Source organism: Protopterus annectens, chromosome 2.part1 (genome assembly GCF_019279795.1).
Source record: "Protopterus annectens isolate FY-2018-M chromosome 2.part1, PAN1.0, whole genome shotgun sequence".
Lineage (NCBI taxonomy): Eukaryota > Metazoa > Chordata > Ceratodontiformes > Protopteridae > Protopterus > Protopterus annectens.
The window spans coordinates 977,126,578-977,144,426 of NC_056729.1; positions in this window are offsets into that span (position 1 = coordinate 977,126,578).

Below are 17,849 nucleotides of genomic sequence, written 5' to 3' on the forward strand. Positions count from 1 at the left end.
AATTATGAGCCTCATTGCATTTCCCTATGTCTGCTATGCCTTATGTAAAATGTGTAATTCAGAGGTGTTTAACAATGATGGACTCACTAACATAATTAATGCACTATGTGCCTTGAAACTGAGTGATAAATATAGCAACACCCATTGAAGTGCTCCTCACACTATAAAATTTTCATATAGGAAAGACAGGGATTTGGAGACTACTGACTGTACATATACATGGAGCACAAATTATTTACAGCTACTATAAAGTGTTCAGAGAAGAGTGATGTGGGGAGAATGTGTGGGTAACATTACTGATGTTTTGCTATTGTTGTAGTTGCTATAAGGGGGGATTGCCAATATCTGAGAACTGAGAGGAAATGGGGGACACTGGCCATAGGAGGGTTTGTTAGCCAGCTTTCCAGTCTATTTCCACAAAGCTTTACGGATAACAGCATAAAGTAGCATTGATGGAGGCAGGGACACAAGCCATTTGCAAGCTGGAGCTGGGGAAGAATTGCCTTCTAATAAGTGTCTTTTGTTCTTTGGGCCAGAATCAGAAAGCAAGTACATGGTCTGAGGAGTAGTTTATATGCAACATATTGTGGTGGGTTGGTGGGTCATTTCTTTTAATGACAATAAACATGGCGTTACAGAAGTTGTTTGCAAAATATTCAGGAAAAGCTTGCAGTTGGCCTCGCCATCCTTTTATGCTGACCACCAACAAAGGCTACGGAGCACTCTTCACTGGACAATGGCCAAGCTGTTCCCATACCTGTTGTTTGTGCTCAACAGTTTGTTTTGGGGAGGGTGGTAAAAATCTAAAGGTAAACAGGTTTATAGATAAAAGATGCTGCAGACCACCACCAAGGAGAAAAGATGGGGTACAGGTGCACACAGCTGTAGCCATTCATATGTGTGTTGAAGGCCAAATGTAGATGGTAAGGCAGAATATTACATGGACCAAATCTATGGATACAGTAGTAAAAACACACACTGCCACAGTAGGGTTCTCAGGTATATAATGCATGGTGTGTTATGGTAGACACATGTCTGTGATCAGCAACAATCAGCTAGCTCATGCCAGTGAGCTGCCAGAGAAAGTGACTTGTGGATGTGACATGTACCTCTGGGTGGGGCTGGTTTTGCAGAAATTATGTTCACCGTGGACTGCATAGTGGGGGTCTGTAATATTCTTGCAGAAGATATGCAATCACTTACCATATTTATATCTTCACATTTGCAGACAAAGATTACTCCAAAATAATGTAAAGGAGTGTAAAAGTTCTCCCAGGCAGAGAGGCATCATGCTACAGGGACTTCATGAATGTCAGTCATGAAACCTTCTAACCAACAAGAGAAATCATAGTTAAGTTAGATAACTACCCTTGAGGGCCATTTTAAGCATAGTCAGTTATTCCACCTAGGAATCAAACCCAGCACCTTGTGTTTGCAAGCAAACACATTAACCATTATGCCATATCCCAACCTAATGAGTGTGCCTTCATGCCTCACCAAGTCTTGTATGGGACAGGACTGACACAGGTTGAAGTCTCCCTTACGCAAGCATCAGTGATTGACTGATGGAAATGGGTAAGTTCCTGGCATCTCTGTTTGGAGTGCATTCCAGTTGTTGTATGTAACTGGATAGACACATACCAAAGGAGACATTATACTCAATGTTTGACTTAATGAAGGTTGAGTAAAGGGGGACAGTTTGGAGGGACAGTTATATCTCACAGAGGATACCGCTCCACTGGAATAGACTTGACATCCACTTAAATTAAAGTTCATCCCTGTCCATATTCAAGTACAACTTGAATCTATGGATAGAAAGCAGAAAAGTTATCTCAGGACAGCTCCCTTTACTTCAAATAGACAATGGCAGTTCCCATACATGGGCACCCTATAAATATCTATGTTATGATCCCAGTTATTATCATTAGGGGTAATATATAATTATCAACCATGGGATGGGTAAAGCCAATCTACCGCCAAATGGGATGGGCTCATTCGAGGACCAAATGGGAAAATGGCTAGGCTTAAAATGGCCAGCAAGGACAGCTAACCTAGTACTTACCTATAAATCTGTGAACCTATTGACTGTAATGGTCTTCCACCATGAATGTCGACATACCTGATGTTGAGAAAACATTTCAGCCTGAAGATAATGGCAACCAAAATATAGTGTAGTCTGCTGCCAGAGTGGAACTGACAGACAGTGGTTCCATAACAAGCATATTACCCTCAACTACCATAGGTACATTTCCATTGCCTTTACAAAACACACCTCGGTCCCAGGTAAACAATGTAGAAGATGGTCAATACAACAGCATGGGGAACACCCTCATCCTCCAGACATAAGTAAGGGGGGATAGCAGTGTTATGCTAGTAGCCAGCAATGGCTTCTCACCCCATACCCCACACTATGGCAATCATAGAGGCACAGGCTGATGCCACCACTGTCACTGATAGCTGATCATTGTGGTATGTTGGCTGTGTGATGACATCAGAGGGGAGTTACCTAACTAGGTATCTTTTCCTGAAAGACACCAGGAGAAATTTATATATTTCAGGGGGCCTGTGTGCTACTGCACACCATGGACAGTGCCATTCATGTGGTCATCATTCTTCTACAACCAGTTGGGAAACGCACTGCGGGATGGTTAGGGGATGGTCTCAGTCCTGTAGTGCAATGTTCCCCACACTTTCTATGGGTATCAAGAGTCTTGATGCCTACCATGGATACACATGCATATGGGAAGATATTTTGACATACCCATGGAAAGGGACACCATTCATGTTCATGGAACACACCATCCCCTGTGCCATCTGCAGACTGTGCAAGTGACATTCCTCAGAGTGGACATCCCTTGGTCAGCTACATGAATTGTCATTACAAATACCTACTGAGTGTGCCCTGGACCTGTCAGAGATGAATGCACATAGTGCAACAACACTTAGAGGGGCAAGTCTACCCACATAACATCTTTCCAACCATCACACACTCCTACACACATATCCCACACTGGATACACTAACTTCTCCTTGCCCATTCTTTCAAGCTTACCACACTCCCATTCCATGTCACGCATGTGCCCCCACACATTATCTCTCCGCCAAACACACAAACATTGCCAAGCTCAGTACATGTGACCTTTCAGTCAATGCATATGATTGCAACTGTACCATGCCCTCATTGCTTTGCCTGCTAGCATAGCCTGTGTCAGAGGGACAGTATGGTGACTCTATGCATTGTGTTGCATGACTTGGTTGTAGTATTCTAAGCATCATTGATGGTCTTAGTTATGTCTACTCTGGCCCAGAGATGTGAATGAAATGCTATGGCATACAGTGCCAATCTCTGCCTCAGACTAATACCCCAGCACTGATTTCAGATGAAGAGGTTATAAAAGCATTACAGATGACATGGGATATATGCAAATATGCATATATCCCATGTCGCCTCTAATACAAGAGGTTTAAGGATTCAGACAGTGGAAAGTCTAGCTTTTCCTAGATTTTTCTTTTTGTTTTTTAACCAATTGGTTTTTCTGTGTGACCTTTTTACTCAAGGTTTTAGGAGGTTATAAAAGCAGTATTCTGTGTAATAAAGCATAAATACTGCCCAACAATATTTCTTATTGTAATACCCAATGAGAAATCCACAGAAATGTTTTCTGATCAAATAGCTACTAGCAAGTATAGTGGGAGGGACAGGGGAGGGGATGACCCTGCGTCAGTCTTCAGTCAGTGAATCTGTGGTCCAATGAGGGTGTCAAGAATACTTACACTACATCCCTCACACACACTGCTCTCCACACCTACACAGGTTGTTGTATGCAGAGGTGCTTAAAAGAAACCTTTCACAAATCTCATAGACCTCCAAAACCACCAAAAGGCAACACATCTCATCAGTAATCAATAAAGCTCACAACAAAAGTAACACCAAACAACTCACGCAAGCCTATACCCAATGGTCCTCCAAAAGCAAAGCTCATAATGCAAGTATACACTTTACCTAATACTCCTGTCATTGGGGAATTCATTGTGTGACACACTGATGCCTCACTCACCAGGTTAGACAAGGAGAAGATATAAGTTAGCTGCCCAGCTGGAGCCAGGATCTACACTATCATGTACATACTTGAGTCACTGCAACCCAGGTACCAGTATGATTCTATCATAGTCCTTATGGGTGTAAATGACCTGAGACATACCTCACTGGACTATATGAAAAGAGACGTAATGTGTCTCTTGGAATATGTGTCACAGATATGTATCAGCCTTACAGTGAGCAGTAGTTTAGCTTCCCCAAGGATTATGCCACAAATGATTGATTATAATAACTGGCTTAGTTTCTGGTGCCACTCCAGGGAATCTGATTTCTGTCAACATAGGAGGACATGGTCAACAGATCACGTTGCTTTGCTAAGGATGGTCTGCACCTGCCCCCCCCAAGGCTTTTGGATAATGGCTAAAACTTTATCCACCTCCCTTAGAGCCTTTTTAAGCAATGCCAAAAATGCAAATGTGAAAAAGCCTCCAAGCGATCATAAGGTGTTACTTCTCATTTCTAGGAGCCTAAACAAAAAACTCTAGACCTTTGAAGCCCTTCTCTTGGAATGTAGACTTCTGTGCTTTGTCGAGGACTTGGTTTAAAGGCATAGAAAGTACTCTGGTAGTGCAAGGCTACATAACCTTCCACACATTTAGACCAACAACAGCACAGACTGGGCTGAAAGGCACATTTGTCTCGATCTAAATTAGCAACCAGCATACCTCTAGGTTGGTTAAATAGAATGATACCATGAAGCTCATCCACATGAAAGTCACCATAGATAAGGTCCCACACCATACCATGGCTAGCTACAGGTCACCATCTATGCCCATAGAGTCTTGTGACTCTTACCTAAACCTACTAGATGCACTCACCATTCAACCAAACACCATATTCATGGGTGACTTTAACAGCCCCCTTATAGACAGGGAAACTTACCCTACCAAAACTCACAGGCACAGTGCATCTAGGAGTTTATTAACACCATCACCCTGTAAAAGACAGTGCACATCCCATAACTGTGTTTGCAAAAGTGGGTGCTACTGGAGAGCCCATCGCTAGTCCAGTAATTTGTTTATAATACTTCTGGTTAAAAACAAAAAAAAATATTGCTTAAAAGCACTTCTAAAGCTTCACAATGAAAATTAATAACTGTATTACCTAAATTAGTGTTTCTGTGTAAATATGCTCTAACGTATTCAATGCCTATATCATGAGGTATACAAGTATACAGTGATGCAACATCAATAGTAAAAATCACATGTAATTCAGGATCAAACAATATATTCTCACTTAACAATTTAATACTGTTTAAAAAGTCCCACAAATCCCTTATGTAAGAATTCATTTACAAAACTAATGGGTTTAGTAATGCATCTACCATTAAAGAAATACCATAAGTCACATAATGGGGAGCTGCAATTATTGGCTGAAAAGGAGGGTCTTTGAGACACTTGTGGGTTTTAGGAATGCCAAACAAAACTCCCACTTTTGGATGTTCAACAAGACAAAAATTAAATGACACAGAATCTAAATTTCCACACATTAGATTGTCATAACGAAAATCAAACACATATTTAAAACATCTAGTGATGTCATTAGACTCTACTTTAGCATATTCACATTCATTATTTAACAAACTTTCCATCTTAATAATGTAATCAGTTTGATTCATGATGATAAGCATACCCCCCTTGTCACTTTTCATTATTCTTATTTATTTATTATTGACTAATTATTTTAAGGCAGTTCTCATTTCAAGAGATAAATTGTTATAATAATACTTATTAGGAGAGTTTAAAACTTCTCTCAACTCTCTCTCACAAGCCTCTTCAAATACTTGCAGAGTATGTGTTAACATAGGATTGTAACAAGAAGATTTAAAAAAATAGAATCTTTACATTTTACATCTTTCAAGATATGACTTAAGATTCAATTTTCTGGTAATTTTTTTTAAATCTAAAATGATGTCAGTAACATTAGCTCTTTTTGTAGGAGTAAAATGTATTGCTAATTTTAATACTTTAAAGTGTGCCTCACCTAACAAGACCAACTGTTCTAATAAAAGGGTTGAAGAGCCGGCTGTTAGTTATGCCAACATTGCGGCAGTTTTAAAAGACTGTACGGATCCATTTACTAATAATAAAAGGTTAGTAAACCTGATGGAGAGAACTTTATATAAAGAACATTGTGACAAGTTGGATAGGTTATTGAAAAAGAATAAAAGCATTAACACTGAGAACAAGTATTTTACTAAGTGTATTGATTTGGGGATAGTTCCAAAAGGACTGCGGTTCTTTAAATGCCCCAATGGTGTTTAGGAAAAAGATCTATTTTTTGAAAAACTACAACAACTTTTTAATAATGCTGGCATGGAACTTTTGAAATTGCTCATTGAATGTAATTGTGATATCATTAGTAGCCTTAAGGATGAAATAGCCAGTGTTGAAAAGGCTATTGAGTCCAAATTTAAGGTTAAATTTTGTGAAAGAGTAGAACATGCCACTTTAATGTCTGATATTGGGCATCATGAAAAGGTATTGATTCAGAGAAAAATAAGAAGCTGGAACATGATGTTGCAGCTTATAACATGGGCACAGCATACAACTGGTTTTTAAATACTGATAAGAAGAAGAATTCAGGTTTGGGCATTTAAAAAAACGTTTTTTCAACCAGTCCACCTTAAGCAAAAGACATGGCGAAGTTCAGCTCACCAAACAGATGTTACATTAGGGGCTGCAGGAAATAATGTTTTTTCCAGTGATGGTGAGTTCAGTAGTGTATCGGAGTCTGAAGCGGCGTCTATGGAGAATAATAAATTAATTGGTAGTATTTCACATTTAGTGGCCAACAAAGGAGGCAATAATATGGGGGCAATACAGAACATTTTTTTAGCTCCCGAGAAAGAACAAAGGCAGCAGAGACAACAACGAACTGAAACATCCAAAAAAAAAGGGAAGAATAACATCGGACTCATCCACCAACAACGATTGAATGTAAACAGGTCAGATAGTGACATTTTAAATCTATCTGGTGTTGTGTTTAATGAGGCACACTTTAAAATATTAAAATTAGCAATACATTTTATTCCTACACAAAGAGCTAATGTTACTGACATGATTTTAGATTTTAAAAAAATTACCAGAAAATTGAATCTTAAATCATATCTTGAAAGATGTAAAATGTAAAGATTCTATTTTTTAAACCTTCTTGTTACAATCCTATGTTAACACATACTCTGCAAGTATTTGAAGAGGCTTGCGAGAGAGAGTTGAGAGAAGTTTTAAACTCTCCTAATAAGTATTATTATAACAATTTATCTCTTGAAATGAGAACTGCCTTAAAATAATTAGTTAATAATAAAGAAATAAGAATAATGAAAAGTGACAAGGGGGGTATGCTTGTCATCATGAATCAAACTGATTACATTAATAAGATGGAAAGTTTGTTAAATAATGAATGTGAATATGTTAAAGTAGAGTCTAATGACATCACTAGAAGTTTTAAATATGTGTTTGATTTTCATTATGACAATCTAATGTGTGGGAATTTAGATTCTGTGTCATTTAATTTTTGTCTTGTTGAACATCCAAAAGTGGGAGTTTTGTTTGGCATTCCTAAAACCCATAAGTGTCTCAAAGACCTTCCTTTTCAGCCAATAATTGCAGCTCCCCATTATGTGACTTATGGTATTTCTTTAATGGTAGATGCTTTACTAAACCCATTAGTTTTGGAAATTAATTTTTACATAAGGGATTCTTGGGGATTTTTAAACAGTATTAAATTAAGTAAGAATATATTGTTTGATCCTGAATTACATGTGATTTTTACTTTTGATGTTGTATCACTGTATATTTGTATACCTCATGATATAGACATTGAATACGTTAGAGCATATTTACACAGAAACACTAATTTAGGTAATGCAGTTATTACTTTTCATTGTGTAGCTTTAGAAGTGCTTTTAAACAATATTTTTTTTGTTTTTAACCAGACGTATTATAAACAAATTAGACGAGTAGCGATGGGCTCTCCAGTAGCACCCTGTATTGCAAACACAGGTATGGGATGGTGGGAACATTCAGTCTTTAAACCTTTAGAAAGTGTATTTAAGATTATTTATTATAAAAGATTCATTGATGACTGTTTTTATTATGGAAGGTGATTTAAATGATGTTATGAGGTATGTCAATGAATTAAAGGAGAAGCCAGACTTTTTGCAGTTTGTGGTGGGAGATAAAGGTAGCTCCATTAGTTTTTTAGATGTTTTGTTAAGTTGGGATTATGAGTCTAAAAATATGTGTGAGTAGTATTTACCGGAAAAAGACTTTTAAGAATTCTTATGTCCATGCTAGTAGTTAACATCCAAGATTTATCAAAAATAACATTCCAAGAGGCCAGTTAATTTGTGCCAGTAGGATGTCCAATGAAGATCATCTGATGACTACTGAATTTGAATACATCATTAGTCTGTTTATGGAAAGAGGCTATGAAGAAAAATTATTGAGAAACATGTCAAATAACATTTGGGAGCAGAGGGAAATACAATTCCCCCCATTTTAAAGAAGGGGGATAGCTTTTTCCTCCACGAATAATGTTAAGAAAAATATTAAAAAGAATGAAGAGTTGTTATGTTTTAGCATGGGCATGATGGTAGATAACATTAATATACATAATATAATAGAACGTAATTGGAAAATTATTGAGGGAAACTGAGATTTATTAAATAATGTCGGTGACAAACCTAAATTTGTGTATAGGAATGATTATAGTTTAAAGAAAATGTTTGAAAAACAAAGGGACAATATGGTTTATAATTGTCCTAGGAGTCAAAAAAATTGGGGTATGTATAAATGTCATGAATGCACAATGTGCAGATATATATTAGAAGGACTGTATGTTATACTTCCACACATTCCTTACACTATACCTGTTCCTGGAGTTTTTAGTTGTAAAACCATAGGTGTTATTTATGTTGCTGTTTGTGACAAATGTCAAGAATTTTATATTGGTATGACTACTAGAAACTTGTATAAAAGAATGAGAGAACATATGTACAGTATAAAAAGGAAAGATACTAACAATGCTCTGTATAAACACAGTTTGACATTTGTTGGTTTTAGAAAGTTTTCATTTTCTATTTTGGAACAAGGTGCAGTTGACATGGGAGAGGGTAATTTTTAAGAATTATATAGAGCAAAGAGAAACCAAATGGCAAATTAAAATGCAAGCTGATAAAAAGCCTGGTATGAATGATGTTATTAATATTAAATGTTTTTTAAAACATTGTAAATTAAAGATAAATAAATGAAATGAAGTTTTTATTTACAACTATAGCTATATAAGTATTGTTTTTATAGTGATTTTCATGCTATTCAGGATGAATTGTTTGATTGTTTAATAGGATAATTAATTGTCTAATTAGTATGAGTTTTTTATAAATTGTGAGGTCATTATGTTATGTTATTCTGTTCTGAAGAAGTCCTTTGGATGAAAGCGGAGATTAAAGCTGAGTTACGCTAACGTTGAGTTTTGTTTTTTATTTCTTTTTCTCGGTCAGTGGTTGGTGTTTTGATTTTTACTAAGTTAATAACTCCTTGATAAAACAAGATTCGATCCAGTAGTCAGAAATGTCTAAACGTATGTAGACAGCAAGTGGGTCATTGACCAGCATGCAGTTAAGATAATAAGAAAATCATTCTATGTTGCCCAACTTATAGGTAATGGTATAGCATCCAGGTCCAAGGAAGTTATAATACCACTCTACTTGGCCCTTATCATACCTATCATTGAATATAGTGCCCCCTTTGTCATATATCTAACCAGATATTTGCAACAGTTGGAACACCCAGAAAGTTTCCTCACCAGGAGAATTCAGGGCATGAATACCCTGTCCTAAACTGATTACCTAAAGGTGGAGTCACTGTATTTAGTCTCCTACAGGCTGCTGAGGGGGATCTTTGCCTGGTTTACATGGTTTCCTCAAACCTAGCTTTGAAGGATCTGTTGCTCATATACAAAACAAATTGCATCTGAAACATTAGATCCAGAGATCTAAATTTTGCTTCTGACAGAAACAGAACATGCTGGAGAGACAAATGTGTCTCAAAAGATCCCCGCACTATGGAATAGGTTCCCCATCCATGTAAAACAGTGTTCAGCACTAGCCCTGTTCAAGAGAAACCTAGATAGAAAGGTAAATCATGTATAGAGGCCATTAATAATTAAAGTGTTTTCCTAACACTCCCCTCTCCTTACAAATCCTTAGTTACTTCCTTACAAACATGCCCCCTCCTACCATTATAGACAACCATTATACTCAGGGCCCAAAGGTTGCAGAGAGCAGCTAGGCTTGTAAGAACCCATGTGAAAATTAGTCTAGTAACAACCTATGAACCTATTACCCAGGACTGAAACACAAGCATAAAAGCAATATGTATATATATATATATATATATATATATATATATATATATATATATATATATATACGTAGAATATTCAGAGTCAACAATCAGACTGCATGTTTATCAGAGGTAGGAGGACACCAAAGTTTCTTCATAGTAAAACAAAATATACAAATTAACAAGCAAAAATCTACGATAAAAAAACAGTAGCCAGAACATCACTTTCTGACCAAAAAACTGTATAATAATAATAATAATAATAATGATAATAATGATAATAATGATAATAATGATAATAATAATAACAATAACCAAAGGATGTGGAGTTGAAGAATTCATTAACACCCATAACTCTGGAATCCCCATGCCTAAATGACTTTATAGCTCTGCAAGAAGCGTTAACCAAATTAGGAAAGAAGGTTATAAGCTCTCTAAGGGAACAGAGCATGGACAAAATATGTTTTGAGACTGTGACTGGAATAAGAAATTATGCAAGGGCCTACAAGAACTTAGGAAAAAAATCAAAGAAAAATAAATCAGGTTTGATACTAGAGAAAATCAAAGGAGAAATGACAGAAAGGAGAATGTCTGCATGTGTCAGTGAGAGAGCTCCAAGGTTATAACACAAAACATCAGTTAAAGTGTCACTTCACACACGCATTTTATATTGAGTCATTAAGACCAGGAGGTTTATCTGCCCTTAATCTTCTTTGCTAACTGGACTCATGGCCTTTTAATAGGGCATCATAGTTCCCAACAAATTTCTTTTTGCTCACTGAATCCAGTACAAAGAACTGATATTTTCTGAAATTTGGACAAGTGGTGGAATGCTTAGCCAGATCGTTGCCACTGTCCTTTTTCTAAATGGCCAAACTGTGCTCATACACTCTCCTAGCTCACTTCCTCACAGTTTTTCCTACATAAAATCCAGAGCAGGATCACAGGTGGCCAGGTAGGCCACTCCCTGTGAAATGGAGCGGTACCAGTCTCTAGGCCACAAATGAAGCTCCAATACCTTAACATATTTTATTTATTTTTATTTATTTATTTAAATTTGTTGACCGGGAGTGTCCGACTGGACGTAGGTCCATTTTCAGTGGAGGCCCGGGGAGAAAAAAAATACAGCTAAAAATAAACAGACAGTATTTACATTGATTAACAAGGATTTAACAACAATTTACAAATTACTTAAACAAACATATATTCACAGATGAAAGAACAAGTACATCAGTAGGACAACTAGAATCTACCGAGTGAGTGCATACCAGACATTAACAAATGTTACAAGAAGAAGAGAAGTTTGCTGTATAATAGGCACTCTGAGCTGAGCATCTGAGCTTGCTATAATCAAGGTCGTCGGTGTGTGGAAAGAAAGGTGGTGGTAGGATGGGGATGATGATATTAGAGTGGGAGTTGCAAGACGGTATTTGAATGGTCTGATATGAAGCAGCACTGCTTACATTTTCCACACTTGTAGGTGCCAAAAGAGTTGTATGTGCTCTATGGTCTTCTCTGCTGGTCTTCTAACAAGGATTTTGCATTGTGACTCCTTTTATAAGTGAAAGAGGGACCTGCTCCCAGAATCTTGGCTAAATCCACATTATCCAAAATGATCTTCCAATTTTCTTTTAACACATCTTGGAAGGGATACATGTCACTGGTGATGGGTAGTGGGCTTACATCCAAAAGGTAACAAAAATCCCTTTCTGTCTCCTGATCTGCATATTCTTCCCTATTTTCAATCACTTTTGAAAATAAATCAATCTACAAACATGATTTTTTTCTAGATCTGGCATGTGTATGATCTGCTTTCTCTATTCTATCCCTTCTATCTTTCATTTCTAAACAATGCCTCCCTCTTCACTCTTTTTCATCTTTATCATAATTATTCTTAGCATGTTTCTCTTTAGCGTAGCTTCCCTCATCCCTCCCCTTAGGACAGGGGCCCACCTCTACATTTTAATACTTTCTTGTAAGATGTCCATCTCTACTAATTGTTTATATATTGATTGACTGATTGCTTAAGTGATTTATTTGTAATTGCCAGTTTATTTCTTCATAATGTAGGTGAGTAATTTATATAAAACATACCCACCTTGCAACCCATGCTAAGTTGCTTTCTGTAGCTGATGATCTCTTATCTGTTTGGGCATTTATGTGCTGTAGGACTAACCTGAACATATTTTCCTGTAAATATAGCTTTACTCCTCTAGCTCCAAATGTCTGCAGTACTCTCAACAACAACACATTAGTTAACCAGGAGTGATTTTCTAGTTGAAGTATAAAGATATCCTCTTGCATTCCAACATCCAACTTCTGTATCCTCTGTATATCACTTAGTAACACATCTTCTATGCCATGAAGTTTGTCTACTCCCTTTATTTCTGATCCACACGTTCAGATTTTTTACCAACTGCCATTCTCTTCAGCTGTCTTGCATCTTGTTCCATTTTGTATGACATTTTCAATATTTTCTTAAAGTTTTCTTCTAATGAGCCCATTTTAAATGTTTTCATCTTTTAGATCCCCTTCTGTAGTATATTTGAATTTTTGGGGGGTTTCTATACTCAACATTGATAACTGTTATTCTCACCACTGTCGGGGAATGTAACCATACTACTTATCTAGCCTATACTTGAATAAGTAAGTAATATACTGACTTTTTTTTATTTTTCTACATCTCTTCTCAGGTGTCATGTGGAAAATCCATTTGTTTTAAACAGGTAAATATTTTAAAGGAATCCTTGACTAGTGACTTTGAATGTCGGGATCCAAAACAAATATTCAATTCATATTCATTATCAGCAGTCAGTGCTGTACATCAACATTCATTCATTTCACTTATTTTATTAACTTTTGTGTATAAAATTAACATACAGCCTAATCAGCTGACAAACATAACAATTTACATAGCAATATGTCATATCTAGTAACAATGACAACACCCCCCCTGCCCTTTCTAAACAATAACCTTACTAGATTGTTTTAGAACTATTTTACCCCAGTATTGGTCCATCTGTCTTATTTTCAGTCATATAGCTATAAGATATAAACCTTCTAAGTTTAATAAGAGCAGTTGACTCTATTCTGTATTCTTCATTGCTCTCCTCCATCCTCTATCAAGGACACCTCCCTCACCTTCCACAATTGTGTTTAATATTCCCTTTAGCTCTTCTGTTCCCTTGAGCCATCAGCAACCTCCTGGAAGTTCTAAGATTTTTAAATCAAGCCATCTTATCTTTCCATGCGCTGACAACCTTCCATCCTTTGGCTGTGAGACTCTGCCCAGCTACCAAGGAGTAGATCCAAAATGTTTTCATTCTTCTTGCAATACTTTTGTTCACTACTTATAGCAAGTAGGGCAAATGGTCAGTTGTTAGACCTGTCACCCCTTTTTCTACAAATAATCTTGTCACTTTCTGTTGGATCATTTCATACACTGGATATGACATTCACTGAATACTTTATTTTCCTTCTTATTAAACCGAGTGCACTGAATTTATAAATAAGCAACTCATCATACCTCAAAAATTATCACAAAAAATGAAACATCTCAATCAAGAAAAGTCTATGATCAAAATTACTGAAACACAGTTAAAAAGGATTAACAACTACATTTATTGTAAGAAAAATGTAAGAGACTCTAATATGAAAGGCAAAAACGTGTGGCTCATGTATGTTCCACGTTTAGAAATAACATTTATAATTAATGCATGATGATAAAAGAGCATTAAATCATCTACTACATAAAAAGGGGACACAGAGAGACCTTTCTTTTACTTAACAAAGAAAGAGTCTGTAAAAGTACTTCCATGATAACACTGCACATATGCTCTGCCAATAATTTTGATTATTTGGGAACAAATTCATAAGTGTGTAAATAATTCTCATCACTGCAAATATGCTCATTGTTTAAGTGGAACACAAATGATATGACATCTCCCTTCTCCGTCAGGGACACGTCATGTAACAGTTTGTTAGCAGAAAGGATGATAATAATAGATCCACAAAAAGAGAGTGCCATGGAAGCCTAGAAGCAATCAACCTATGCTTCCTCAAAGAACAGCTTAGTTTATTTCAAAATAATTGCCCTGGTGTCTGCAATACATGAGATGTAGAGCTTTAACGTGAATATAAATGCATATGTAAAGACCTTATATAGAGTGAGGTAGTAAGGCAAACAAAAAGACACATGTGGGATAAGCTTCTGACTATTAGGCATCATTGGGAGGGTGACATCTAAAGTAATCTTGCAAGGCATATTTTGCAGTAGTTTATTGTTTATTTATTTTATTTTTGTTTTTGGGGGGGGGTGTCCTTAGCTGAATCCAAAGACCATACTTTTGTTGCATCTTAGAGAGCAAATATGGCGTATCTTTTCCATCTGATCTTAGCTTACTTATTCCCTTCATGGAAGTCCCTTTTTCGTCATGAGCTTGGTATAGGAAATATCTTCTATCAACAAGGTATACCACACTTATAACTGCTTTCTGATATGCTAATAAGGACCCCATTCCCAATTTAACTGTTATTTGGCATTCAGCATATATTTACATTTTCATTGCATTTACAGAAATAGAACACCAAGTACATTTGTGATGCATTTGCAGTCATTGCACACACCGGCATGATGAACATTTATATTTAAAGTACAATATACATAAAATACTTCTGCTCTTGTGTTTGTTTAGGTCATATCTCTTTGCTGATGCCTTAAACATGAAAGTATGGATGCTACTCTGAAAATAGTTCATCAACTATTGTTCAATTACACCTTGGTCCATGTATCTGTTTTCATCATTTTCATAGTATCCCCCAAAATGTTCCCAAGCATGTACTAAGTTCTGCATATGTCAAAATTGTAATGTATATATTGTGGAATGTTGTCAGGAAGCCCTTTATATCCGTATTTTTTTCACCACAGGCCTCACTGTAAATGATTTCTGCCTAGCTGGATCTCTCAGTCAAACAGCCAGCGAACAAATACATTTATAGTGTTAGTGGAATGTATGATGGAATTTTCAATTTTTGAAAAAGAAAGCAAACATGAATTCTGTCAAATGCCTGGAAAGGAAAGAAGAGTGTAGACAGTTTTCCTGCTTAAGTTTTTGGTGATACTTGCTGCAGATCATACATTTGTTGTTAGCATGCCTGTATATGGTACTGGTGCACACAAGGCAAACGCTATGTATTTTTGTTTTTTTTGAAAACTAATTGTATTGCTTTTCTTTCATATTCATCATTCTGATGTAATATAGCTTGAAAACTCTTATAAGAAACATTGTCATTTTCTCACTCTTTTTAGTGCGTAGAAGCATATAGGACAGGTGTCGATGGGAACTTCTGGCTCTGTTCCTCAGATACAGCAAGAAGGCATGAGGCAAATAATAACAGTCATTTTAAAGAGCATTTCCAACCACTGTTATAATTTGGATGATCAAGAACAATAAAATGATGCCAACAACATGAATACTGCTTAGAATTCAGTGGCATAAATCAAATCCATCCATCCACAACCCCTTTTCCCCACTTTTGCACATGGGCTTTGGATGTCACTTCAACAGTGACAGTCATCTAGAGCCAATCTTTTCACCACAGAGGAGCTAGTCCTGTCACCATTGTTCTTCCATACTACACATGCACCTACGGCCAAGTTGGGGTGACCAGTTTACCTACTGCATGCATTTGGAATGTGTGAGGAAACTGGCAAACCAAGAGAAAACTGACACAAAAACTCCACAGGCTTTAATGCAGAAGAAAAAGGTAAGTACTTTCACAGTGTACCCACTGCTTCTTCAGACTATATAAATACAACAAAAAGCAAAACAAGTTATAGAAAGAAATTAGAATCTAATACACCAATAGTCAGTGACAAAGACATGTGTTTGGAGTGTTTCTTTCCAGGCTTCCACTGAAAATTGGCTCGTTCCAAGTCGGAATTTCCTTGTAAACAAATGTTAAATAAATAAATAAATAATAAATAAACTACAAATTATATTACATCAGTATTAGTCAAAAAATCAAACCCAGAACTCAAACAAATCTATTAAAACACCCATTTAACTAATAGCCAGTCAACAAACGGATACCAGTACACACCTACTTGCATACATAGTCTCATTCACTTCAATGTTTAAGGGGATGGGACTTCAGCACAGGTTTTAAAGAAACTTATGTGCTTGTAACTGCAAGATCCACTTTAACTGACTTCTTTCTGTGGAATTCTTTAGATCCCCATCCCTCAAACTTTCAAAAAGTAGCTCTAGCACTAAAAACCTAAAGATATGCTATTCTCCATTATAAACATGTTGTGCAAGAGCATCGGTGTTCTAATTATGTCTGATGTCATTCAAATGTTCTAATAGTCTCAAAATCTAATACTAGTTTTTCCAGTATAAAATGCACTGCGCCTAACACAGCTAGCATAATAAACTAAATATTTGCTTTTGCAGTCTGCATAAAATTCAAGGTTTATCTTAGACCCTGTAGCAGAAAGGACAAAAGATGTGCAGATCCATATATAGTTACTGCTTTACATGACCTGCATCAGAAGGTGCCTTTCCTATCAGATACTGGCATAATAACATATAGTTCATTCCTATAGCAAAGCTGTCTTCTTAATGATAAATTATTCTTAAAGCTAAACTGTGGTATATTATTAAGTACCTTTATTAATTCTGGATTAGCCATTAACAATGGCCAATTCTTTTTCACTATGTCACATGTGATATTAATATCGCTGGAATATGCAAGGACCAACATCTTCTCAATATTAGATCTAGCTGCACTTGACTGCCTGTAATTTTCTCAGAGAAAAAAGGTCTCCCTTGTGTACGTCTACGTCTATGCACTTCCTCAATAGTCTGTTCAATGTCATTACTACCGTACCCACTTTCTAAGAACTTTTGTCTCGTTGATTGGATTTTTTTTTTTCACTATTCTTAGTATGGAGCCACATTACTTTGAGTAATTAACCTTTCATAATATTCTTAGTTACATGTCGTGGATGCATACTGCCTTTATGTAATAATGCATTTTTTCTACAAGGTTTCCTATATAACCTAGTATAAAAACATCCAAACAAGTCTTTGCTAATAGTACCATCTAAAAATTCAGTGGTATATATTTATTAAATTTCAAAAAATCCATAGTGCTATGAAAGAACTCCAGAAATTCTTCAAACAATTCTAGTGTTCCTCTCCAAACAAGGAACACATCATCGACAAAAAACCTATAGAAGTTAAATTCACAGTAAAGATTATTTTGTAATATCTGTTCAGTTTCCCAATATGATAGCACAAGGTTGGCATAGCTGTTAGCACACACAGTGCCCATAGCCACGCCAAGCTTCTGAAGAAAAAAGTCACCATTAAGCAAAAATACATTTTCTAATATAAGTT